This window comes from Lepidochelys kempii, chromosome 6 (assembly GCF_965140265.1).
Source record: "Lepidochelys kempii isolate rLepKem1 chromosome 6, rLepKem1.hap2, whole genome shotgun sequence".
NCBI lineage: Eukaryota > Metazoa > Chordata > Testudines > Cheloniidae > Lepidochelys > Lepidochelys kempii.
The window spans coordinates 5,547,603-5,574,713 of NC_133261.1; the positions used below are offsets into that span (position 1 = coordinate 5,547,603).

General features: G+C 45.6%; 1 pseudogene; it reads right to left on the bottom strand.

The window, feature by feature from the left end:
* The window catches only part of LOC140912725 (up-regulator of cell proliferation-like), an 87,812-nt pseudogene extending 82,536 nt beyond the window's left edge, over nt 1-5,276 (bottom strand).
* Nucleotides 5,277-27,111: the final 21,835 nt, after the last annotated feature.

Consider the following 27,111-nt stretch of genomic DNA (forward strand, 5'->3'; position numbering starts at 1 on the left):
CAATTTATTTGAGCATAAGCTTTTGTGAGCTACAGCTCACTTCATCGGATGTGTACAGTGGAAAATACAGTGAGGATGTTTTTATACACACAGACCATGAGAAAATGGGTGTTTATCACTTCAAAAGGTTTTCTCTCCCCCCACCCCACTCTCCTGCTGGTAATAGCTTATCTAAAGTGATCACTCTCCTTACAATGTGTATGATAATCAAGGTGGGGCATTTCCAGCACAAATCCAGGGTTTAACAAGAACATCTGAGGAACGGGGGGCGGGGGGGGGGAGGAAGGAAGGAATAAACAAGGGGAAATAGGTTACTTTTTATGATGACTCAACCACTCCCAGTCTCTATTCAAGCCTAAGTTAATTGTATCCAATTTGCAAATTAATTCCAATTCAGCAGTCTCTCGTTGGAGTCTGTTTCTGAAGTTTTTCTGTTGTAATATCGCAACTTTCATGTCTGTAATCGCGTGACCAGAGAGATTGAAGTGTTCTCCGACTGGTTTATGAATGTTATAATTCTTGACATCTGATTTGTGTCCATTTATTCTTTTACGTAGAGACTGTCCAGTTTGACCAATGTACACGACAAAGGGCCATTGCTGGCACATGATGGCATATATCACATTGGTGGATGTGCAGGTGAACGAGCCTCTGATAGTGTGGCTGATGTTATTAGGCCCTGTGATGGTGTCCCCTGAATAGATAGGTGGACACAGTTGGCAACGGGCTTTGTTGCAAGGATAGGTTCCCGGGTTAGTGGTTCTGTGGTGTGGTATGTGGTTGCTGGTGAGCATTCGCTTCAGGTTGGGAGGCTGTCTGTAGGCAAGGACTGGCCTGTGTCCCAAGATTTGTGAGAGTGATGGGTCGTCCCTCAGGATAGGTTGTAGATCCTTGATGATGCGTTGGAGAGGTTTTAGTAGGGGCTGAAGGTGATGGCTAGTTCAGCAGGTGGGTATTGTAGTTGTAAGAATGCTTGATAGTGAAGAAACAGATTGACAAGCCAGAAGAGTACCCAGAAGTCACCTACTACAGGACAGGCCTAACAAAGAAAATAACAGAACGCCACTAGCCATCACCTTCAGCCCGCAACTAAAACCTCTCCAACGCATTATCAAGGATCTACAACCTATCCTGAAGGAGCTCACAAAAGCTTATGCTCAAATTAATTGGTTAGTCTCTAAGGTGCCACAAGTACTCCTTTTCTTTTTGCAAATATAGACTAACACGGCTGCTACTCTGAAACATGCCTTAGAGTGATTTAGCTTAACAAAGAGAAGGTGAAGGGGTGACTTGATTACAGTCTATAAGTATCTAAATGGGGAACAAATATTTTCTCTAGCAGAGATGGTATAACTCGCTCCAATGGATGGAAGTTGAAGCTACACAAATTCAGACTGGGAATAAGTTGTACATTTTTGACAGTGAGGGTAATTAGCCACTGGAACAATTTACCAAGGGTCATGGTGGATTCTCTATCACTGATCATTTTTAATTCAAGTTTGGCCATTAAAAAAAAATCTGCTCTATGAATTATGGGGCAGTTCTCTGGCCTGTGTTATACAGAAGGTCAGACTAGACTAGACAATCACAATTGTCCCTTCTGGCCTTGGAATCAATGAATAAGCCCATCAGGAACTGATTAAATACTTAGGTTCCTGGGCAGGGTAAAGGGATGTACAGTAGGGAGAGGGCTGATGGGAGTTGTTGTGCCCTCATTAGCAAAGCCATCGTACTTGTAAAGTATCCTTTTCCCATGTCTATCTTTCACAGTTCTGTTAAAGTTCTCCACATCTCCTTGCTGATGAAGAATGTAAGCCATACTTACAGGATGGGGGACTCTATCCTGGGAAGGGTACCAATATCCCACCTTCATTAAATAAGTCATTATTGACTAGAGCCTAAGCTACTTACACAGTTTTACTTAGGGTACGTCTACACTTCAAGCTGGGGGTCTGATTCCCAGCTCAGGTAGAGATACACACACTAGCTCTGATCCAGGTTGGGCACTAAAAACAACGTTGCTGCAGCAGTGTGAGTGGCAGGAGGGACTAGCTGCCAGAGGATGTGGCTAGCATCATGGATGGGTGTTTACACCTAGCCACTTGTGCCCCTACGACTACACTCTGGTTTTAGTGCACTAGAATGGGTTAGTGTCCTCGAGCTTGGAATCCTGAAAATGTAGCCAAGCCCCCACTAAAACTTACTGAGGCAACTGCCATTTGAAATCCTAAGTAAGGAGTTCAGGGTTTGAGCCATGTGTCTTTATTCTGTGCTCTGTCAGCATCTAGAGATCCCAACAAAGTGCCTGCTCTGCTTGATATACAGCAAGATCTCAGGCTGTCAGAAATGTAAATCAATTTAAATTTAGTAAATGAGTCAGGAACAGGATATGGAGAGGAAGGTATTTTGGGCAGAGTGGACAAACAGCTTTTCCCAGGGTTTATGGGAAATCACTGCAAGAGAATCATAGAATATCAGAGTTGAAAGGGACCTCTGGAGGTCATCTAGTCCAACCCCCTGCCCAGAGCAGGACCAATCCCCAATTCAATCATCCCAGCCAGGGCTTTGTCAAGCCTGACCTTAAAAACTTCTAAGGAAGGAGATTCCACCACCTCCAAAGGGAACGCATTCCAGTGTTTCACCACCCTCCGAGTGAAAAAGTTTTTCCTAATATCCAACCTAAACCTCCCCCACTGCAACTTGAGACCATTACTGCTTGTCCTGTCATCTGCTATCACTGAGAATAGTCTAGATCCATCCTCCTTGGATCCACCTTTCAGGTAGTTGAAAGCAGCTATCAAATCCCCCCTCATTCTTCTCTTCTGTAGACTAAACAATCCCAGCTCCCTCAGCCTCTCCTCATAACTCATGTGTTCCAGGCCCCTAATCATTTTTGTTGCCCTTCGCTGGACTCTCTCCAATTTTTCCACATCCTTCTTGTAGTGTGGGGCCCAAAACTGGACACAGTACTCCTGATGAGGCCTCACCAATGTCGAATAGAGGGGAACGATCACGTCCCTCGATCTGCTCGCTATGCCCCTACTTATACATCCCAAAATGCCATTGGCCTTCTTGGCAACAAGGGCACACTGCTGACTCATATCCAGCTTCTCATCCACTGTAACCCCTTGGCCCTTTTCCGCAGAACTGCTGCCTAGCCATTTGGTCCCTAGTCTTTAGTGGTGCATTGGATTCAGTCAGAAGGATGGGGGTCGATGCCAGCAGGAGGGGACGGCTCTCTTTCACTGGATGAGAATGTGGGAGGCTTGCAACCCATGAAACAAAGAGCTAAAAATAATGAGGTGTTTTATGAAAGGGGCCCCCGCTGTTACCCCAGCATTATGACTGAGACTGGGGTATGAATGAAGCCCAGTTTGTCCTCCCTTACAGGGTGGATCCCAAGCGTGTGACAAATGCTCCAGACCTCTCCCCTGGAGCCCCACAGAGGGGGAGCTGCAGTGACTGGGGCCTCTTGTACCCAGCTCTTGCCCCACCCTGCGCAGCACCAGAGCCTCCCGCTTCCCCTGCCTGCTCTGGGGCTGGGCCCAGACCCCTCCCTGACCCTGCAGCCCGGGCTCCCAGCACAGCCACAGCCCTGCCCAGGGGTCTGCAAGCCCTGAGGAGCCCTTTATAGTCCCCCCGGCACCCAGGCCAGCCCCTGATTGGCTGCTCCATTATCCTCTGTGCAAATTAGCTCCCACCCCCGAGGCTAATGAGGGCCCAGGTGGCTGTAAGGGGGGAGGGGAGCTTGGCATGTCCTGGGGTGACAGTTAAACCGACACAGCAGAGTCACCCTGTGGAGCTGGGGGTCACTAGGGAAGGGAGGGGGCAGTTCAGGGGGGCTGAGGTGCAGGAGGGGCTGCAGGGGTCAGGAGGTGGGTTCAGGGGAGCAGAGGGGGTTGGGGGTTCATACAGGGCTCATTAGGGGGACTGAGGAGGGGGCCAGGATGGGGGAGGGGCAGAGTCCAGGCACGGGGTAGATTTGGGGGGCAGAGTTGAGGGGATTGTTGAGGAGGGGGAAGTTCGGGGGCAGTTTACAGGGGTCAGTGTTGGGGAGGGGGAGAAGTTCAGGCTGACCCCCTCCCTCCCCAAGGCAGGGCTGTGGGGCACAAACTGGCTTTATTAGCAGGCAAGGACTTTCTCCTCCTCCCAGCCCCATGCGGTTTGGGGCTGGGGGCACAGAGGTTGGAGCAGGGGAGGGGTGTTATCAAGCCAAAGGGCGGGGGGTTGTTTGCTTCAGGGCAGGGAGCAGAATGGGGCGGGTGCCGTCCAAAGGGCAAGCGAAGGAGATGGAAGCAGGAGGCGGCAGGTGGCAGTTCAGGGGGCATGAGGGGCAGGAGGGGGAAAAGGCTTTTTGGGGCTGACTGAAGGGCAGGAAGTGCAGGGCGAGGGAGGGTGTCAGGAGGCGGATTCAGGGGAGCAGAGAGGATTTGGAGGGGTTAGTAGAAGACCCATGGGGAGATTTGTGGGGGGAGGGTGTGGGAAAGGTCAGATTACAGGAACTACTGCTGCTTCCCCCTGCTCCCCCCAATTAGCCCAGCTGGGCCCCTCTGCCCTGGGGTGGGGAACTCCCAGGGGCTGCTAGGGTGCCCAAATAGCAAGTTTGAAAAATCGGGACAGAGTGTGTGTGGGGTAATAGGCACCTATACAAGAAAAAGCCCTGAATATTGGGACATCTGGTCACCCAAGCCCCTGCAGCATCCCTGCCCCAGGAGACCTGTTGCCCCATCGCCCCCAGGCCAAGCTGTGGGAAGGGAGACCTGAGCCACCCAAAGGAGGGAGGCCGGAGAGCCTCAGTGCAGCAGCAGGAGGGGAGAAGAGCCCAGTGCTGGGAGCAGCAGAGAGACAGAGCCCATATGTGAGGTGTAAGAATTGGATGGGGAGAGGTGGGAATTAATGATCACCTGGAGAGTGGGAGGCCCTGAGTGGCAACACTAGGATTGGTCGTGTTCTGTGTGTTTATTATTGACCTGGAATAATGGTCTAAAAAACTTGAGATAGGAAAACTTGCCCAGGCCACCGAATTCTTTTGTTTGGGTGGATTGTGAGGAATTTCAGAAAGAGCTTGATAATGTCAGGCAACATTCAATGCGTCTGTGCAAGGTGCTGCCTTTCAAGAAGGCTGACTTAAGAAAATTCAGGGAGTTGGTAGGTAAGATCCCTGGGTAGCAAGTCTAAAGGGAAAAACAGTTCAAGAGTTGGCAGTTTTTCAGAGACATTATTATGTGCCTGTAGGAAGGCGAAGGCTCACCGGCATAGCGCCTCCTGCTGGTCATCTTGGAAGTTAGCTCTTCAGCACTGGGAGCCCCCTCTGCAGGCTGGTGTCTTGCCTGCCTTAGGGCCCCCATATCCCTCCTGGACCTCGGTGCCCTTTTACCTTGGGGTGCTGCCCCCTAGCTGTACCCCCACACTCTGGGTCTCCCCTCCCAGGGGAACCCCCAACCCTCTAAACCCACCTTGCCTCAGTGGCTACTGCCAGTCATCATCTAGCCCCTGCTCACTGGAGCAGACTGCAGTCTGTAATGGCTACTCATCATTGGCAAGGGGGTAGGACCTGGTGCCTTTGCCTATCCCCAGGCTGTCCCTCTGCCTCCCCAGTACCTTTCTTAGGCCTTCAACGAGGCCTCAGCCTGGGGATTTACCAGGCTGCTGCTCCCCAGCTCCCTTTGCCCTTCCCCAGCACTGCTCCACTTCAGGTACATTGCTCCCAGGCAGCTAGCCCTTCTCCCTCCAGGGCTAGAGTGATACTCCTCTCACTTCTGGCCCCAAGCCCTCTTATAAGGGCCAGCTGGACCCTGATTGAGCTGGCCACAGCTGTGGCTGCTTCCCGAATCAGCCTAGCCCAGCCACAGCCCTCTCCAGGGATGCTTTTAACCCCTGTTTTACTGGAGTGGGGCAGTTGCCCCACTACAGGGCCTAAAAGCAAACTATTCCACTGCATAGGAAAGATAGGAAGTATAGCCAGAGACCATGCTGGCTTAACCAGGAGATCCTCAATGATCTAAAAATCAAAAAATTGTTGTACGTAAAGTGGAAACTAGGTCAAATTACGACAAAGGATGAACATAAATAACACAAGTATGTAGGGACAAAACGAGAAAGGCCAAGGAACAAAACAGATCATAGCTAGAGACATAAAGGGTGACAAGAAAACATTCTACAAATACGTTAGAAGCAAGAGGAAGATCAAGGACAGGGTAGGCCCATTACTCAATGAAGAGGGAAAAAACAATAACAGAAAATGTGGAAATGGCAAAGGTGCTTAATGACTTCTTTGTTTCAGTGTTCAAGAAGAGGGTTAGTGGTAATTGGACATCTAGCATACTGAATGCCAGTGAAAATGAGGTGGGATCCGAGGATAAAATAGGAAAAGAACAAGTAAAAAATTTAGACCAATTAGATGTCTTCAGGTCACCAGGGCCTGATGAAATGCATCCTAGAATACTCAAGAAGCTGACTGAGGAGATATCTGAGCCATTAGTGATTATCTTTGAAAAGTCATGGAAAACGGGAGAGATTCCAGAAGACTGGAAAAGGGCATCTATAAAAAGGGAAATAAGGACAACCTGGGGAAATACAGACCAGTCAGCTTAACTTCTGTACCTGGAAAGATAATGGAGCAAATAATTAAGCTCTAAATTTGCAAACATCTGGAAGATAATAAGGTGATAAGTAATAGTCAGCATTGATTTGTCAAGAACAAATCGTGTCAGACCAACCGTAAGTAGTAAGAAAGTAGTAGTAAGGCTTTTGATGCAGTCTCACCTGACCTTCTCATAAACAAACTAGGGAAAGACAACTTAGATGGAACTACTATAAGATGCGTGCAAAACTGGTGGAAAACCATTCCCAGAGAGTAGCTATCAATGACTAACTTCCTGTCAGGGTGGTTAAGCACTGAAATAAATTGCCTGAGGGGTTTTGGAATCTCCATCAGTGGAGATTTTTAAGAGTAGGTCAGACAAACACCTGTCCGGGATGATCTAGATAATGCTTAGTCATGCCATGAGTGCAGGGGACTGGATTAGATCAGTGGTTCTCAGCCGGGGGTCAGTGAGCCCTTTCAGGGGGGCCGCGGAGCCCCACGGCTGAAACCTGGAGCCCCAGTGCTGAAGCCTGTGCCCCCCCTTCCCTCTAAGCCAGGAGCAGTGCGGGTCTGAAGCCAGTTGGCCCCCTGCTCTAGTTAGGAGCGGCGCGGGGCTGAAGCCCGCGGTGCCCTCCCCATTCCCCCCAAGCCGGGAGTGGCGCAGCCAGAAGCTAGGTGGGGCTGAAGCCGGCAGGGTCCCCACATCCCCTCCAAGCCAGGAGCAACGCGGTGCTCGAGCTGGCAAACCTCCCCTCCCCCACAAGCCAGGAGCAGCAGGGAGGCTGAAGCCGGGAGTCCCAGTGCCTTGCCCCTGAAGCTGGGCATTGCACTGGAAGCCCCCCTGCCTGCATACAGCCCATAGCTACCCCCTGCCTGCACCCTGAGCTACCCCCTGCCCATACACAGCCCTTAGCTATCTCCTCCTTGCACCCTGAGCTACTCCCCTCATTTCACACAGCCCCTAACTAACCCCCTGCCCGCACCCTGAGCGGTTTTCAAACTTTTTGAACTGAGTCCCCCCTTTGAGTTATATTTTTGGTTGCATCCCCCCAGAGCCCAGACAAGCTGGGTGCCCTCCTGAGTGAGTCAGGGGGTGAAGATGGCACATCCTCCCTGGACCCTGCTGTGTGGAGCTGGGATAAACCATGCCAGGCCTTCCTTACCCCCCCCACCAAAAAAAAAAAAAGAAGTAAAACTATGCCTATGCCCAAGTGTGTCCCCCTGGCCTGGAGCCCACGCTTCCCCCCTGCCGGGCCCTATTGTTTTTATAGGATGTTTTTATAGGGGCCTCAGCAAGGAAAAGGTTGAGAACCCCTGGATTTGATGATCTCTCAAGGTCCCTTCCAGTCCTATGATTCTATGTGGAAAGGAACAATTGAAACCGGGTGACATGGGCAAATCCACTGAGCAGCTGGGCTGACGGATAGAGTACGGCAACTGCGTGGCATGTGGCAATGAAGAGAAGAGATTCCCCCATGGGACAGTAGAGGGAGCCACTGCCCAATCCAGCTACACTCACAGCCCCACTGTCGAGAAGAGACACAAAGAGGGAGTGTCACGGGTTGGGGTCACTGAAGAGAGTTTGGGCCATCAATGTTGTTACTGGGGATTTCTAACACTACATATTTCAGTCTGTTTGTGTGTGTGTGTGTATAGTTATCTAATTTCCCTTGTAACTGTGGAAAATCCAGTCTTTGGGTTGGGGTTTAACTGCTTCACCTGGGGGTTGCTCCATTGACTCCAGATCTGGCCCTGCCTATCCCACCACAGCGGTTACTAACTTGTGCCCCATTGGGTCTCCACACACCCCCCCCCAATGAGAGCTCAGGGCTCCATGAAATTTTCTCACTGTTTAAATGAGAAAACAAAGCCCATTTTTCATGAGGTCAGTCATTCTTATCAGCATCAGGCCTCTCAGAAGGGCTAATTTAAATGTTAAGGGGTCCTGTATCGCTTGGGATCTTGGGTTTGTACTTTGGAAGCATCACATCTCCTGAAATGTTTGCTGACCTCACCCACTATCCTTCCTCTCAGGGCTAAATAAAACAAAAAGTTTCAAGGCAACATTTCAAAATGTTGAAATAAGCCACCACGAAAAAGTCTGTTCCCAAGTTTATTTTGTTTAACTGTAAATGGTTTTCTGTTGCTTCTTATGTGTGATTACATTGAAACAAGAATACTAATTTCTTAATGCACAATAGGGAGAGTAAATGACAGTCATGCTCTAAATATAGCAGTTTAATTATCTTCAACGGATTCTTATTTGGGGGGGAGAGACTCAGTTTAAACACTCAACATACATGCCAATCATTTATCTGTGTTTACAGCCTATTCTAAAGTAATTACTTCCTACTATGTAATACTCAGGTCCTGAATCTGCCCTTGTGTTGAATAAAGAAAGTTTCACTGATGTAACTCAGGCTATGTCTACACTGGCAGATGTACAGCGCCAGGAGCTGCAGTGCCCCTCAGAGAGCGCTGCAGGGAAAGCGCTGCTGTGTGTTCACACTGCCAGCACAATGGCAGCTCTTGCAACGGCCACAGAGAGCAGTGCATTGTGGTAGCTATCCCAGCATGCAAGTGGCTGCAACATGCTTTTCAAATGGGGTGGTGTTGGGTGGAGTGTGACAGGGAGTGTGTTGCATGTATGTGGGGGGAGAGAGAGTGGGTTTTGGGGGGGGCTGAGAGCATGTCACCATGCTGTCTTGTAAGTTCAGACAGCAGCAGACTCCCCTCCTCCTGCCTCTCAAGCAGCATGCCACAGTAATGGTTTCTTTGTCCCAGAGCAGATAAGCCTGCCAGCTGTCAGAAACGGAGCTTTGAAAGGACAGATCCGCATTCCTACAGCCGATTCCAAACAATGACAAGAGTGGCCACTTGACTTAAGGGGATTAGGGGACGTTTCTGGAGGCCGATCAGAGCGCAGTAATGCAACACCTCGTTAACACTGATGCTGAGGCGTTTCAGCTGAGACGCACCACGCGTTATGCTTCTGGTGGAGGTGGATTAGCAGGGGCACTCCTGCTGCAGAGTCCAGGCGCTCTACGTGCCTTGCCAGTGTGGATGGGTCGCGAGTTAGGGTGCCCGGGGCTGCTTTAATGCACTCTAACTCACAAGTGGAGCCAAGTCCTTAGTGATTTTCAGCTATTAGGCTGGGCAGAAATGCTGTCTTCCCACAAGTAATTATCAGCTCTTTTGAGCACTTAAAATAACAAAAGTCCCTATCTTCTGAACAGTGGGGAGGAACAGGTTAAACCAGACCAGGGACCCTTAGGGAGAGTTCACTCCTCCTGGCAGAGATCCCTCTCCCCACCCCTCTTACTTTCACAGGAGTCAGGCATTCAAGCACCTGGCTTAATGAGTCCTTTCAGCTGAGGGTGACCCCTCATTTGAGACAGGTTAAGCACAGTTCTGCTCCCCTTTACTCATACAATAAATGCAACAACACTGACAACAGCATTTCACTACCCCTTCATTCAGTACTAAAGTGATCTGTAACCCAACACAAGTCAATATTGATCACTTTGAGCAACACCTCTATATCTGATGGATATCTAGGCAGAGTAGGTGAGTTCATGTAAGTACAATTTCCTCCTAAAGTCTCTCCCGCTCCCAGCTAGCTGTCATGGGAGAACTCATTCGGACCCTGTTTACATAGTTATGTTAGGAAGAAGCTTCTCCTCTAAACATGTTTCTATACAATTTCCATTAGATGGTTTCTTGCACCTCCCACTGAGACATTTTGTAATGGCCACTGTCAGAGACAGGATGGATCACTGGTTTGATCCAGTACAGCAGGGAGATGAGATACAGAGCTAGATGGCCTTTAGGTCTGATCCAATACAGCAAGGATGTGGGATACTAGGCTATATGGGTGATTGGTCTGATCCAGTACTGCAGAGAGGAGGGGTTACCAGGCTAGATGGGCTGTTATTCTGGTTCAGCAAGGACACAGGGATACACGGACTATCAGTTTGCTTTGGTATGGCTGTTCCTGTGCAGCAGCCTTGCACTAACTGGAAGATGTGACCTGCAATTGATTTTTTTTTTTTTAGTTTTCAATTTAAAAAACTGTACAGGCTGTCAGATTGGTTCATATTCCATTTTTTAAAATTAAGGGTTTTGTTTTGTTGAAGTGTATCCTATTTAAAGAGACTCTTGGCATGTCTATTATTTCATGTAAAATGCTTCCTTTAGGCTCTTCAGCACCTGCTCTTTCGTTATATTTTTCCAGTTTCCTGGAAGATCTGCTGCTTTAGCACCATACGTTCTAGCTAACTGGTCACTGAATGATTTGAAAACAAATTTCCAGAAATCAGAAGCATCAATGCTGGGACCAGGCTGAATGCGCCAGTCTGGGTAGTAATGGCGGTAATCTTTGAAGGGATGAAATTTCCCATCTGCGGCTGCAGTTTGGAATTCACGATTGGAAACCACATCAGAGGAGCATATGGAATGCTCAAGCTTTTGAGAATCACAATCCCTGAAGTTCCCTAACCCTTTGGGTCGATGGACTGATACAAAATGCTCTTTATGGTCAGTGCCTCCTGCTTCACAGGGGGCTTCACAGAACGGACACTGCTTCCCACAGCCAAACACTCGCTTGAAGATCTCATCCTGGGGTTTCACTGGCAGGCTGGAGAGTTTGGTCTCAAGTTCCAAATGATTAAACTGGGTTAAGATTTGTTGTTCCAGCTCCAGAAGGAAGATTTCAATGTTACCAGAAAGCTGCTCAATTTTTGCTGTGTTTTTAAACTGTACTCCAACCAAGCTATTGCTGGAAATGGCCAAGTCCTGCTGCAGCTCTTTGCAAAAGCTGTCTAAAAAGGCAGAAACTGTGTTATTGTTTTTATTTATGGAGTTTTTCAGAACTCCCTTGATTTTATTTATTATTCTGGATAGAATCCCTTTCTCCAAATCTCTCAAACTTGCCATAGTGGTCTATCAGACATCTCTGTATGCAGGATTTGACAAACTCTTCATAGTTACTTATGTATTTCACATAGTTGTCAAAGTTCATCTCTTCCAGCAGCTTCTTTAGCAAAAAGAACTGAAAGAAGCTTTGGCTGGCGTATTCAAGGGCCTGTTCACTGCTGAGAAAATTGTCAACTATTTCTAGTCCGAGCCTTTTGTTGACATAACCCACCAGGGCAGGTTTGAGACACTGATCGCAGAAATTTCTCGCCCTTGTTTGGCTTTCCTTCTTTTCCAAATAGAGATCAGTAAATATGGAGAAATAATGAGGTTTCAGCTTCTCCAGACGTTGCTGAGGATCGTTTTCTTTGATAAAATCTTCATGCATCTTCTGAAATGCCCAAGCTGCTTCCCCCAAAACGTGAAGCTTCAGGTCAACTTCAAACAAAGGAGAAGTGTGAAGTTTCTCAATCTCCTCCTCTTTTAACCTCTCATTAACCATATGCAGCAGTTCTCCACAATAGGTTTCATCATAGTCTGTTTTGGATTTAACTTTTTCTTCAATGTATTTCTTGCATTCAGTCATTAAAGATAGAGCAAGCTCTTCAGTTTTACAGTAACATTCCTGTGAGAAGTATTCTACAACTGCTCTGGTCCATTTTAGGTTTAAGTACTCCTTCTTCATTGTGAAAGACTTCATTCTATAATCCAGCAGGCTTTTTGCATGTTGCAGTATCTGTCTGACAGCACCCCCTCTGTGCTTCAGATCCTTTCTCAGCTGGAGATCCATATCTTGAACAACTTGACATTTCTGTAAAGTACAGAGCGTTAACTCTGACAAGGTTTCTCGCCACATCGTTTCAAATTCTTTTTTCAGTTTCTCATGGTCTAGTTTATCTTCTCTGTTTCAGCATTCAGCCAAGAGTCTGGCAACTTCCCCTTCAATTTTCTGCTTGTACTCAGACTGGATATTGTCTATCTTGTGCTGTCCTCTTCGTATTCGAATTGCTTCCTCACAGTTACTGGTTGAATAATTTTCAAGTTCTCTTTTGAGGCTATTTGCGCTCCTTTTGAAATCTTCTCTGTACTTTTCTATCAGGTTCAAATTTGGAGCTTCACCTTTAAAATACTGTTCTAAGTTATTCAAGAGCTTCTGCTCTCCCTGCTGTAGTTTCCCTCGTGCTTCCATTTTTAAGCTGTGAAAGAGATCACCCTCTAGTGTCTCTGGCAGCTGATTCTGGATAAAAGTTTCTTTTTCAGATATCCAGAGATACATCTCCTTGCGGAAACCCCATTCCCATTCAGAATACTTCACAGACAGCAGGTTATAGGCTTCAGCTACAAGGCTGTTTCTAAAGCTAAAGATGAAGTTCTCATGTTTCACTGACTTCCACAAGCTCTTCAACCATACAATAAAATCAGGAATATCCTTTCCAGCTCTTTTCCGTGAACGGTTCTCTATGAATTCAAACAGGTATTTCTTTAGCTCACACACACTCTCACTGTATCCAGTGTTTACGGGAGCCATGGGAGGGACTCCATGCCACAAGCCAGGCATGTACCAATTGTGTTTTTCTGGGTCATACTCCATAATATCAGAAAATGTCATTTCCCTGCTTTGCTTTTCCATCCTTGCTGCAGCTTTGGTCATTTCATTGAGCTGCTCCAGGAGGTGTTTCCTGTCCCTCATGTTTTGATCATGAGCAGACACATCACTGACATTCTGGTGCACAAACTGGCAGTTTGGCTGTTGTCCTATTTCCTCCATTCTGAGAAATGCATGGACCACAATTTGCAGAACATCCTTCATTTCTGTGGCATTCTCCATGGCCATGTTAACGATGGTGATGTCTCTCAGTCCAATCACCAGGGTGGCCAGCTCATTGTCATGTTGATAACTGTCTTCCAGTGCTGTTAGTTCAGGGGCCTTCAGACCTTCAGTGTCTATCACCAGGATGAAATCACAGCCAAGCAGCTCCTGAACAGCTTCTGTAACTTTAATGAGCGTCATGAAGGCTCCTTGCGCACATCGACCGCTACTCACTGCAAACTGCAGGCTGAACATGGTGTTGAGAAGGATGGATTTCCCAGTGCTCTGCACTCCCAGCACTGTTATAACCACCATTCTGGATCTACCCCCTAGTCTGATATGGAGATGAGTTAGAACCTCTGCTACCCAGTTCATGGGGATGTTGGAGGCATCTCCATCGATCAGCTCCACAGGAAACCCTTCCAGCATCAGGTCAGCTGCTATGCATGGGAGACGGGTGAAATGTCTTTGGCTTTCTTCCATTTTCCCTTCTTTAACCATTGAGCATTCAGCTTCATAGAACTGCCCCAACTCACGCATGAAATGCTCCACCCCCAAGGAACTATCAGATATTAATTTATCTAATGCCTCCAGCTGTTTTTGGTCCACTCCTGGAGTTTCACATTTCTCTTTATAGTTCGCCCGCATTTTAGAAAGATTCGCCCTCGCAATATTATCCAGGCTAAATTTCATCCATTTCAGAAAGTAATGTTTCTCCACTGGCTTCAGCTGTACTATTCCATTGATAAACTTAGTCAAACCATTAGTACGGTCACACTGATTCTGCTGTCTGCGTATCTCTAACCATTTCTGTTTCAGCTCAGATTTATAGTTTTCAGTGGCCATGACCCCTTGCCTTTTCATTCGGCACATCTCTTTTTCCACTTTAGCCAAGTTTTTCCATAGGTCTCCTTGCAGGCTCAGCATTTCCCTTTTGTATTTTGCCCCATCTCTTATTTCTGCAGTGATTTCTTCAGTATATTTGCTCGCACATTGACACGCCTGACAGTCCTCATCCACCAGATCTTCCATGATCTAAAAATAAAATAAAAGAATCCTACAAAAGGTGGAAACTAGGTCAGATTACAAAGGATGAATACAAACAAACACCACAAGTATGTAGGGGCAAAATTAGAAAGGCCAAGGCACAAAAGGAAATCAAACAAGCTAGAGACATAAAGGGTAACAAGAAAACATTCTACAAATACATTAGAAGCAAGAGGAAGACAAAGGACAGAGTAGGCCCATTACTCAATGAAGACAAAAAATAATAACAGAAAATGTGCAGCAAGGGAAGTTTAGATAGGAAATTTTTCCTAATGTCCGAACTGTCAGGGTGGTTAAGCACTGGAATAAATTGCCTAGGGAGGTTGTGGAATCTCCATCATTGGAGATTTTTAAGAGCAGGTGAGACAAACACCTGTCTGGGGTGCTCTAGATGGTGCTTGGTCCTGCCATGAGTGCAGGGGACTGGGCTTGATGACCTCTCGAGGTCCCTTCCAGTCCTATGATTCTGTAATGAAGCACCAGCTCTGCTTTAGTTTAGGTTGAGAAGCCCTTTCTACTTAAATGTTATTTCTTCTTAGTGCTGTAAGATCTGTATGCTGACTTGGACTGTCTTGAAATGTGTTGTCTCATGGGGGAACAGGATAGGGTTAGTGACCCAAATTTCGGGGTCATTAGAGCAAGGAGTTCCCTAGACACAGCTCGTCAAAAACACAGCATTTTGCAAAATCAGCAGTCTTATAATGGAGGGGATTGTGCACCACAGAGCTCAACATCCCCTACTTGATCTCAGTCACTCAGCATTTATTTCAGCCAGTGTGTGGCACTGACTGCCCGTTTGAGGAAGCAATACTGAAAACATCTATTAAAGGAAACCTTTGGCTTTCTAGAACACTGCATGCAAACACTCATGAGCCAAAGAGATTGAAACGTGCATGGGCTGTGAGCCTAGGCAAGAGTCTTTCCAGACAGTCCACTCTCACAGTAGCTGGATGGCTCAAGTACATTTGAGCCCTACTCTACTCCACAGTATTACCAACCTTCCTCAGAATACCATCCTTGCCACCATGGATGTCACTTTCCTATACACCAATATCCCTCACAATGACAGGATAGCTGCCTGCCCCAAATATTTAAAAGACACTGGACAACCATCAATTATCCATCCCAAACACATAGCCAAACTCATCCATTTCATCCTCGCCTGTCATAGATTTACCTTCAACAATAAACATTTTGTCCAAAGCATGAGAACAGCCAGGGGTACTAGGATGGCTCCCCAATATGCTAACCTCTTCATGGGTCATCCTGAAGAAGAATTTCTGGAGAAGTGCATCATGAAACCAGTGATATACCTGAGAAATTTTCATGCTATGGGAAGACAGCTTAAACTCCCTCAGACTTCCACCACAACTTCAACAACCACCACCCATCCATTAAAATCTCTCTGGAGCTTTCCCACAACTTCTGGACACCACAATCAGCTTCAGCAATGGAACCCTAGAGACAACCATATACAAGAAACCCATGGATCACCACACCTACCTTCATAGATCTAGTAACCACCCCAAACATACCAAGAAATATGTTATTGACAGACAGGCACTCAGATACCACAGAATGTGCTCTGAGGAGAAAGTAAGTGATATATACCTTAATGAAGGGATAGCCTATTTTTTGTCAAGGTCCAAATTTCTTGGTCAAGGTATAGTCAAGGTCCAGACTCCAAGAAAAAAATGTTTAAAAACCCATAATGATAATAAACAAATAAAAACATTGTGGGGTCCATTCAAAAGCATCTCACATTCCGGATTTGGCCCACGGTCCGCCTATTGACTATTCCTGGCTTAACACACTTGTTGTCGATATTGTGAAGGCCAAAACTATAACAGTGGTCAAAAAAGACCTAGGTAAATTGATGGAAGATAGGTCCATCAATGACTATTAGCCAGGATGGGCAGGGATGGTGTCCCTAGCCTCTCTTTGCCAGAAGTTGGGAATGGGTGACAGGGGATGGATCACTTGATGATTACCTTTTTGATTCATTCCTTCTGAAGCACCTGGCATTGGCCTCTGTCAGAAGACAGAATACTGAGCTAGATGGACTTTGGTCTGACCCAGTACGGCCACCCAGTATGGCCACTTAAAACCACCTTCACCAAACAAGGACACTTCATCAGAGAAGTAGATTGCATCATGCAACAGGCCACCCAAATACCCCAGGAGAACCTGCGTCAACACAGAAATAAACCCCCTTCTGACTGCATACCCCTATTTGTCACCTACCACCCCACACTGGAACCCAGACAGTAAAGCTTGTGTAACCACCAATGGGTGTAAACAACCACACCCCATACTCGATGGGTACCCCATCATGAAAGAAATATTGCAAGAATCATCTCTTCTGGTCTTCGAACAATCTCTTCAAACTCATTGTTGCCCTGGTTTGAGGGATGTGTATACCCCATTATGTGATCAAACTAATTGCAACCATATTATGTGCATTCTGCCAATAGGAATTAATGAAATAGAACACCACATAGTTAAGGGTTAATTTGGAGACAGGCTTTCAGAAGCGAGGTCATATCTAGCTGATAGTTTTTGCTAATCAGAATGGGAGGAGGGGACAGACAAGTAAACAACTGAGACTGAAAACCTTGGTGGTTGGAAAACTTTGAATCTAGGCACCTCTGATATGAAAAGTTGACTGAAAGTTAGAAAAGAGATGATCCAGTTGGGGTCATTATGACCTATGTGTTTTGTAGAAGTTAGTTATAAAAGATTAGCTAATAGAGTATATTGTGGAGCAGTCCTCGGAAGCCATCTTGAGACACTTTTTTCTGACACCCTTTCTCCCTGGTGAGTGAGCAACTGGCCACTCCAAACCTGCTGTTAATTACTCAATACCATTCCAGATGTTAGGAAAAAGATCTGGGATGTTCTAAACCTATTGCTTATGTCTCTGTATGCTTAAATCTAATAAACTGCAGTGTTAGATAAGAGCATACTTACTTGCATTTAATCCTTGATTAGACAGAACTGCTGTGTTCCTATTGATTGATTCCTGACACTGCATGGAGTGAAATAGTTAAGTTGCCCCTGTTGTGGGTTCTGAAAACCCCAGGTAACCCTCGTCATCAAGAGGAAGCTCCCCACAGACCAGGACACACCCACTCAAAGCAGCACCAGACTCTGCCAGAACAATAGATGCAAAACTTGCAGACATATCTCCATTACTATCATGATCAACACTCCACACAAAACACCTTTCAAGATTCCAGGATCTTATACATGCCTATCACATGTAGCACACTTCATCCAGTGCACTAAATGCCCGAATAATGATTATATGGATGAAACAGATAACCACTATACACTCAAATGAATATACACAGGAAAATGATAAAAGACAAAAACACCCTATCACCTGTGGGTGAACACTTTTCTTAAAGTAATCACTCTATATCTGACCTATCAGTCCCAATCCTCAAAGGAAACTTGCACAGCATTGTCAAAAGAAGAACCAGGGAGCTTACATTCATTACTCTGCTGGACACCAAATTGTGGATCATGGACATCATGGATTGAACAGAGACACTAGATTTATGGTTTATTAAAACAATCTGTAATCCACTAACGCCCTCTTTTTTTCCTATGTTTGCAGAGGTGCTCATGGCCCATTCTACTTTGAATGGTCCCTTACAATATGTGCTAACTACTTATGCTAAACAATCTGTTCCATCTTGCATTTTGCTCTGACATTGGGAGTAATGTTCCCAGACCCGAAGAAGAGCTCTTTGTGGCTCAAAAGCTTGTCACTCTCACCAACAGAAGTTGGACTAAGAAAAGATATTTCCTCACCCACATTGGCTTTCCAATATCCTGGGATCTACCCAGCTACAACTATGCTGCAGACAACCCTATGCTTGTCAGAAATCTGAGAATAATCTCTAGGAATATTGACAGGTTTCAGAGTAGCAGCCGTGTTAGTCTGTATTCGCAAAAAGAAAAGGAGTCCTTGTGCCACCTTAGAGACTAACCAATTTATTTGAACGTAAGCTTTCGTGAGCTACAGCTCACTTCATTGGATGCATTCAGTGGAAAATACAGTGAGGAGATTTATGTACACACAGAACATGAAAAAAATGGGTGTTATCATACACACTCACTTAAGATGAGCTATTACCAGCAGGAGAGTCAGGGCGGGGGGGGAGGGGAGAAAACCTTTCTTGATAACTGCTGGAAATGGCCCACCTTGCTTATCACTACAAAAGGTTTTCTCCCGTGCTCCCCCCCCCCCCCCCGCCCACTGGTAATTATTATTTTCTGCGGGTATCTGCTGCTGTTCTTGTGACACAGTGCCCTCTGGTGGGCAAAAGGTGGAATGCAACAACATTTTGGCAGAAGCTTTTTTTTCTACACAAAAAATTAAAGATCTGCATGGCTCATTAATTATGCATGCCTACAGTAGTACAGAATTCCTCCAGGAGTAATATTTGGAGAAAACCTGATTTCACAACAGCTGGTCCTTTGTAGAAGATTTTCTTCTTTGATGAAACACAAATGCCTCATGATTAAAAAAATCCCATTCCCTATGCACCAGGTGAACCCTCCAAGGTTGAAATGCAGTAGCATTCAAGTTCAAAATCTTGGTCTTTATTTTCATACCTAGTGTATCTAAAAAATCAACTAACGCTACAGGACAAAGACTGTGGTCAACATTTAGTCTTGTCTGCCACAATGAAATGGAATTCTTTACAAGGGTAAAGCTCATCTAGGTAGGAGACAGAGTTTCCTTGAAAAGGTGACCAATAATTTAAATCTGATTGAATATCAGATGAGGAGTGAGCAGAGGGATTCAAAGAGAAAAGTGATGGGTTCAAATCAACAGGTAGAGAACGTGCTTTTAGCAGCTCAACCTCAATACATTATTTCTTGAAAAAAATGCTTATGGATACACTGGACACAGAAATATTTTGGATTGCTTTTTCCCAAAAATGGCTTTTCTGAATTGTTTGGGATATATACTCAATGTGTGTCCACCTCAGATACCCATCCTACCTGACCTTAAATGAAATTGATGAGTTCAGCATTAAAAATTAAACATTGTTTTAAAATTAAGTATTTTAAATACTTGTGGCACCTTAGAGACTAACAAATTTATTTATATGCTCAAATAAATTGGTTAGTCTCCAAGGTGCCACAAGTCCTCCTTTTCTTTTTGCGAATACAGACTAACACGGTTGCTATTCTGAACCCTATTTTAAATACGTTATTCTTCCTCTATAATGTGGTCATGGCCTTTCCAGTGTGCAGTAAATCTGAAATTACTGAAACTGAAAATTTCTGAAGCTTACTTTTACCAGCTTAGGTTAAAACTTCCCCAATGTACAAAATTATTTTACCCTTGGATTTCCACATGTCAAGGTTTCTTTCCCACTCTGAACTCTAGGGTACAGATGTGGGGACCTGCATGAAAACCTCCTAAGCTTACTTTTACCAGCTTAGGTGAAAACTTCCCCAAGGTACAAAATTATTTTACCCTTGGATTTCCACTGCCACCACCAAACTTTATCTGGGTTTCTGAAAAAATGGAGTTTGGACACGTCTTTCCCCCCAAAATCCTCTCAACCCTTGCACCCCACTTCCTGGGGAAGGTTTGGTAAAAATCCTCACCAATTTGCATAGGTGACCGCAGACCCAAACCCTTGGATCTTAGAAGAATGAAAAAGCATTCATTTTCCTTACAAGAAGACTTTTAATAGAAGTAAAGGAATCACCTCTGTAAAATCAGGATGATAGAAACCTTGCAGGGTAATTAGATTCAAAACATAGAGAAAAATCCCTCCAGGCAAAACCTTAAGTTACAAAAAAGACACACAGACAGGAATAGTCATTCTATTCAGCACAGCTCTTTTCTCAGCCATTTCAAGAAATCATAATCTAACACATACCTAGCTAGATTACTTACTAAAAGTTCTAAGACTCCATTCCTGTTCTGTCCCCGGCAAAAGCATCATACTGACAGACACAGACCCTTTGTTGTTCTCCCACCTCCCAGCTTTGGAAAGTATCTTGTCTCCTCATTGGTCATTTTGGTCAGGTGCCAGCGAGGTTACCTTTAGCTTATTCACCCTTTACAGGTGAGAGGATTATTCCTCTGGCCAGGAGGGATTTTAAAGGGGTTTACCCTTCCCTTTATATTTGTGACAACTATTCATCGAAAGAAAGAAAGAAAGAAATTAGTAGTCCTTACATATCCTGCTTTCTTTCTATGTGTCCATCTCCTTTAGATCATAAAGTCTTTGTATTGTTAAGGAAAAGTTAGCACATGTGACTCCATTTTGGTTTGGGGCCCATCATTGTCTAAAAGCAAGCACATCATGCACCAGGAGAAGTCTTCCTTAGACACTGCATCCCTGTGAAAATCCTCCTCCTTGTCTCCAGCCTGCCTTGACTCCCAGTATCTGTTTTTTGTCAGTCTCTAACTCCCTATCTCCTGGCCTGTGATGTGAGGCCTCCCATCCTGATAAAAAAAGTTCCTGATGCATGGCTTTCGGACCATGCTGTGTAATTAACATACTGGTTTAGCACGAGGAATGCACCAAGCAGGGATAGGTGGTAGATAAGAAAAGGGTTTGTTTATTGGCTAAGGTTTCCAATGCAGAAGGGCAATATGCTTTTCTAAAAAGTATATTACCTTTGTATAATCTGTATTCGAGGTCCCCTCCTGGCTAGCAGGGGGGCACCACGCTCGAGTGTAATAAACTTGGTGTTTTGTGGGAACTCTGCAGTTGTGGACTTTGTTTATGTGCCTCAGCCTAGATTCGAACTGTGCGTGACCTATCAGGTATAATTCATAACAGCATTTGTGTGCATGTCCTACCAGGTATAATTCGCAGCATTTGTGTGCGTGTCCTACCAGGTGTAATTCGTAGCATTTGTGTGCGTGTCCTATCAGGTATAATTCGTAACAGTTTTAGGGAGTGTCCTTACTTTTTCTGTTTTGTAAAGCACACACGATTGGTACTGAAGAGATAAATAATGGATACATCACCAAAAAACAAACAAAAAACAAAAGAAAACCCACCTTTGTCATAAAGGTTGGTCTCCTCAGTAAAGTAAGCCATAAAAATTAGGACAAAGGCTACGAAGTCAAGTACTCTCAAGTTAGGAAATACCAGAATGAGTGTTGCCCATGAAACATTAACTCTGCAATAAATGAGGCAGGGATCCTGCAGACAACAGACTCCTTCAATACACAGCCCCAGAGCAGAGAATTCTGTGCACTGAATAAGGCAGGAGTCGCGAGGGAAAAAAATAACATGGGATCATGTAATTAAAGTCTGCATCATCGGGCAAAGGCACAAAAGGACTGAATTAAGGGTACCACGGCAACACTTATTTGGACATTTGCTAACCTAAAAATGCTAAACTTTGTCACCTTTTAATCCTTTTTAAAACCTTGACTTTGTATTTCCTAATTATTTGATGGTTTAATTTATTGATGAAAGCTAAGCTAAGAAGCGTTAAATGAAGGGTTTTTGGTTTCTTAATTTCCTTTGTTTTTGAATAGAAAGAACATCTGTTATATATGTGCGGTTTAAGCAATAAAGCTCTTACTCATCTGTTGTTTTCAGTATATAATTTATTGCCATTCTTATCTTTGTGAAGGTCCCTTTTCACCACTCAGTGCTGTGTTGATCAGAGTATAGAAAGTAATGAAATTAAACTGTATTAAAATAAAACTCATTTTCTGCAACTTCAGAATCAGTGAAAGTTCTAAGCTCTAATCCTCAATTTGTAAGAAGCAGATAAACAATATCCAAGTAAAAGAGCAGGAATTTTGCATCTTATTTTCACTGAGTCTTTACAAAGGAAAGTAGCAAACAATTGCTCTTTGAAAAGAAACACTGTACAGTACCACAGTACAAACCCAAATGAGCCCAGCAGGAGACTGTCCTGCTTATCCAAATCTGGTCCTGTTTCATTACAAACTTCCTTTCTGTGATGATGTTCTGGTAAGAAGGGGGCAATCAGTTGTCACAGGTAGCTGTTGCCATGGCAGCCAGGGGCTAGTCATTCTCCCCAGGTGTGACAAGGAGCTGGAGGCAGGGAGCGCTGAGTGGTGGATTATCTCTGATGTCACAATGCTACTGCTCAGGCAGCACCAGTGGGCAGCAAATGTGCAGTGTGTGTGTGTGTGGGGGAAAAAGGCTTTCCCAGTGCTCCCGTTTCCCCAAATTTCCTAAAGAAACCTACAACATAACACCGAATGCACATTAGTGATTGTTCCACACACATGCTAATTAGTAGCTGAAATTTGATTCAAATTCCCGATGGCATGTTTAGAAACCAGTGTTCCAAAACAAGGGGAGACCTTGTAAAACAGAAAATTTGGATGCTCTGGTGTATTTGTGGTTGTGTTAAAATTGAATACTGTGACTTTAAATTTTGGGCACAGTTCCTGGACCTACTTGCATGCTAAGCAGCTCAGTGGGGGTGTAGCAGCAGTCAGTCAGCAGGTACCCAGTGAATTGTGCCTCTCTGTTATAGGCAGAAGCTTACATTCTCTCCTTCTGATTTGGGGGTTCTTATGTGTTTTTGTTCTGGTCTTAAGAAACAAATTAGCGAGACATTGCAAACTTCCAGCAAGAATCATTTATGTTTTTCTCTAACTTCTCTACTTGTGTGCCAGAAAACCTAAAAGACACAATCTCATAAAAAAATGAAATAAAATTCTGCAGCCAAAAGTCCTAATTTCCCCCTATTCTTACTGACACCTTCTGGTCAACTGTTTGAAATGGGCCACCCTCATTGCCACGACAAAAGTGATTTTTCCTCCTCTGGTATCCTACTCTTATTGAATTGTCTCGTTGGAACATGTCCATCTCAAGGATATTTCGTTTGCTGGGAGTCCCAACCAAAATGGGATAGTGGGGGAGTTCAGAGGTTGTTGTAGGGGGGTTACTGCATTGCCACGCTCACTTCCGTGCTGCCTTCAGACCTGGGCTCTGAGGGCACCTGCCAAGAATCTTTCTGAAGTGAGAGGAGGTTCTAAGATGTGCGGATGGGTCCCTGCTGCTGAGAGCACCTCAGCTGGGGGCTCCTACCTACTAGTCCCCTGGCAAATTTATGCAAGGACCAATTTGGGGACATCCTTAAAAATGGATCCCTGAGCCCCAGAAGGAACTGCAAGGGATGCCCTGAGCCCCAGCTGCAGATGCCGTGCAGACACCCAGAGTGCTGAGAGCAGTGGGGAGGGGCATGAAAGTCCTGAGCTCAGCACCCCAGCCTTGGCTGCAGCCACGGGGGTCAGAAGCCCCTAGCCCAGACACCCAGAGACGTGGCTGGAGCAGAAGTTGCCAAGGCCAAACCCCTGAGCCCAATGCCGGGCTGATGCAGTGCACTCACTTCTGCATGCCTCTGGTGCATCTGATATCCCCAGCCCAGCAGACAAACAGCTAGGAGGCCCCTACTGGGTTCTCCTGGCTGGAGGGATCCCAGCAGGACAGGGAGATCGGATTTCATGGGGCAGGGCTAATTCGATCTTGCCAAGAAAGGCAAAACAAGAACCAACAGCTGTCAGTTGAAGCCAGAGAAATTCAGATGAGAAGTAAGGCACACATTTTTGACAGTGAGGGAGACTAACCACTGAAACAAACAGAAAAGGAGGACTTGTGGCACCTTAGAGACTAACACATTTAGTTGAGCATAAGCATTCGTGAACTACAGCTCACTTCATCAGATGCATGCAGTGGAAAATACATTGGGGAGATTATTATTATTATTATTATTTTCTTTGTTGGGCCTGTCCTGTAGTAGGTAACTTCTGGGTACTCTTCTGGCTCTGTCAATCTGTTTCTTCACTTCAGCAGGTTGGTATTGTAGTTGTAAGAATGCTTGATAGAGATCTTGTAGGTGTTTGTCTCCGTGTGAGGGGTTGGAGCAAATGCAGTTATATCGTAGAGCTTGGCTGTAGACAATGGATTGTGTGGTGTGGTCTGGATGAAAGCTGGAGGCATGTAGGTAGGAATAGCGGTCAGTAGGTTTCCGGTATAGGGCGGTGTTTATGTGACCATCCGTTCTTAGCACCATAGTGTCCAGGAAGTAGATCCATTGTGCGGACTGGTCCAGCCTGAGGTTGATGGTGGGATGGAAATTGTTCAAATCATGGTGGAATTCCTCAAGGGCTTCTTTTCCATGGGTCCAGATGTTGAAGATGTCATCAATGTAGCGCAAGTAGAGTAGGGGCATTAGGGGACGAGAGCTGAGGAAGCATTGTTCTAAGTCAGCCATAAAAATGTTGGCATACTGTCAGGTCATGCGGATACCCATGGCAGTGCCGCTGATTTGAAGGTATACATTGTCCCAAATGTGAAATAGTTATAGGTGAGGACAAAGTCACAAAGTTCAGCCACCAGGTTTGCCATGACATTATCGGTGATACTGTTCCTGATGGCTTGTAGTCCATCTTTGTGTGGAATGTTGGTGTAGAGGGCTTCTACATCCATCGTGGCCAGGATGGCCTTTTCTGGAAGATCACCGATGGATTGTAGTTTCCCCAGGATGTCGGTGGTGTCTCGAAGATAGCTGGGAGTGCTGGTAGCGTAGGGCCTGGGGAAGAGGTGGATTCTCTGTTTCCTGGTATCCTCCCATCACAACTGGTTATCATTCTGGAAGGTGCCATGGCACCTTTTTGTGAATGACAAGCAATTGGGCTTAATATGGTGGTAAGTGTGTGAAATGTCATAGCCAGTGAAATAGAGGCCGGATGAGGAGATCAAATAGTTTCACAACCGATGCCTCTATGAAAAACTCAGTGTGGGGTGAGGCATAGATTCTGCTGTTTTAATGGGTGGCCTGCTCGCTCCCCAGAATCAATAATGAGCAAGTGGGGTGATCCAGGGTGCAGCTGAAACATCCAGCCAGGCTGGCCAGGGGCAGACATCAGGCCTGCAAGGGAAAGGTGAGTATGGCAGTGACTTCACAAAGGCCTTTGGCAGGAACTCAGCCTATTGGGCAAAGATGATGAGGCGGGTGTGACCCCACAGAGCTCCCTTGACAACAGCCCGGCAGGACAGGGGTGCGGGGCAGGGGGAACCTCGGAGACCCCTGTAGCCTTGCTGCAGCAAGCCTCCATCTCGCGGTCTCTCAGTGGGGACCAAGAGACGGTTGGTGTGGAGGAGATTCTTGGGATTATTTTTATGACTGTATTGATTGTGTGGAAAGAAATCGTCATCTGTGTAGAAGGTAAGAAAAAATATAGGCTCTAAGTAGAAGATGGGGGACCCTATCCTAGCAGATTCAAAGGCATCCCCACCCTCCCAGGGAAAAAGTTTTTCCTAATATCCAAGCCTTCCACACTGCAACTTGAGATCATTGCTCCTTGTTCTGTCATCTGCCAGCTCTGTGAATTTCATGAGAATCAATCTTTCATTAGGAAAATAATTCAAAAATACAAAGACAAAAAATGTGAATTGAAATCTATCCATCCTGATCTTCAGTGTCTGGGGGGTGTGGGCCTCGGAGGCCAGACTGAGACCCTTATTGGCTAGGGACACCCAGGAAGCCAGTAAAAAAATTCCAGTCCTCTTTGCAACCAAGCCTCCATAATCCAAGGAACACCTGAGGGCCGCGGGAGATAGAGGAGTGCTGAGAATGTCTAACTCATGATTGAAAATACAGAGATGTGTTATTGGCTTTGGATGGGGGACAAGTATCAAATCTGTTGGGGTTCTTGCCCCAAACAACAATCACCCATTGTCCTTTAGAGCACAAGGGCTCTCACACGCCTGACGTGCTCAAATCTCTTGCCTGCTAGGACTTAGAGAATTTTCTCCATCTCCATGATAGAGAGGGAAAGAGAAAAGAAGTGACCTGTCTTTGGTCACAAACCACGGTCATGCTGGAGCTAGAAAGAGAAGCATAAGAAAAACGTTGTATGAAAATGTTTTGCATTTAAAACTGATTTCTTAAACAAAGGAAATTTGAAGTGTGGTTAGTGAACTAAAATGATACGTTCTGGTTTTCACGTGTTTCTAGATTTATGAACTAGTATATCCATCCCCTCACACCTAGTTTTTATCCATAGATTGAGGGAGGAAAAGAAGTTGCCTGTTTTGTGAACTCTCAATGGCTTTCTTGAATTTCAACGAACGAGTCATTGAACTGAACTCTTTGAATAAACTGAAAAGAAGACAATAGTTTCTGCACCTTCCAAGGAAGCTATTGCTGTCCAAAGCTGGCTTAGCATTTCAGCTAACTTTGCTTCCAGGGCTTTAGCTATCATGTCAGTGGTGTGACTCTCTCAAAAACTTGGCAGTGAACATGTTCGATTTCATGTTATTTTTTCCTCTTCTCTTTAAATTATTGAAGAGATTTTCATAAATTTTGCCCTTAATTTAAAATAGATGATTTTTTTGGTCAAGCTGGGCCTTACAAATCTCTAAGGATGAAGATTCCACCACCTCCATAGGTCACACTCAGGGCCAGGGAGACTGGGAATAGAAGAAAATCACCAGTGAAAGCCAGGAGTCCAGATTCCCACCCCCCTGCCTCAGTCACAACAACAAGTCACACTCAGAGCCAGGGAGACTGGGAATCGAGTCCCGCTGGCACTGGCTCTGGAAGGGACTGTTCCTCTAGTGGTTAGTGCGGGAGCCTGGACAAAGGCTCCATCCCCGGCTCTATCCCTGACACCCTCAACGACCCTGAGGCAGTGGCTTCTCCTGCCCAGGCCTCTGTTTCCCTCACTGGGGCTGGGGACACTCCCCTACAGCCCTTGGGTCATCAC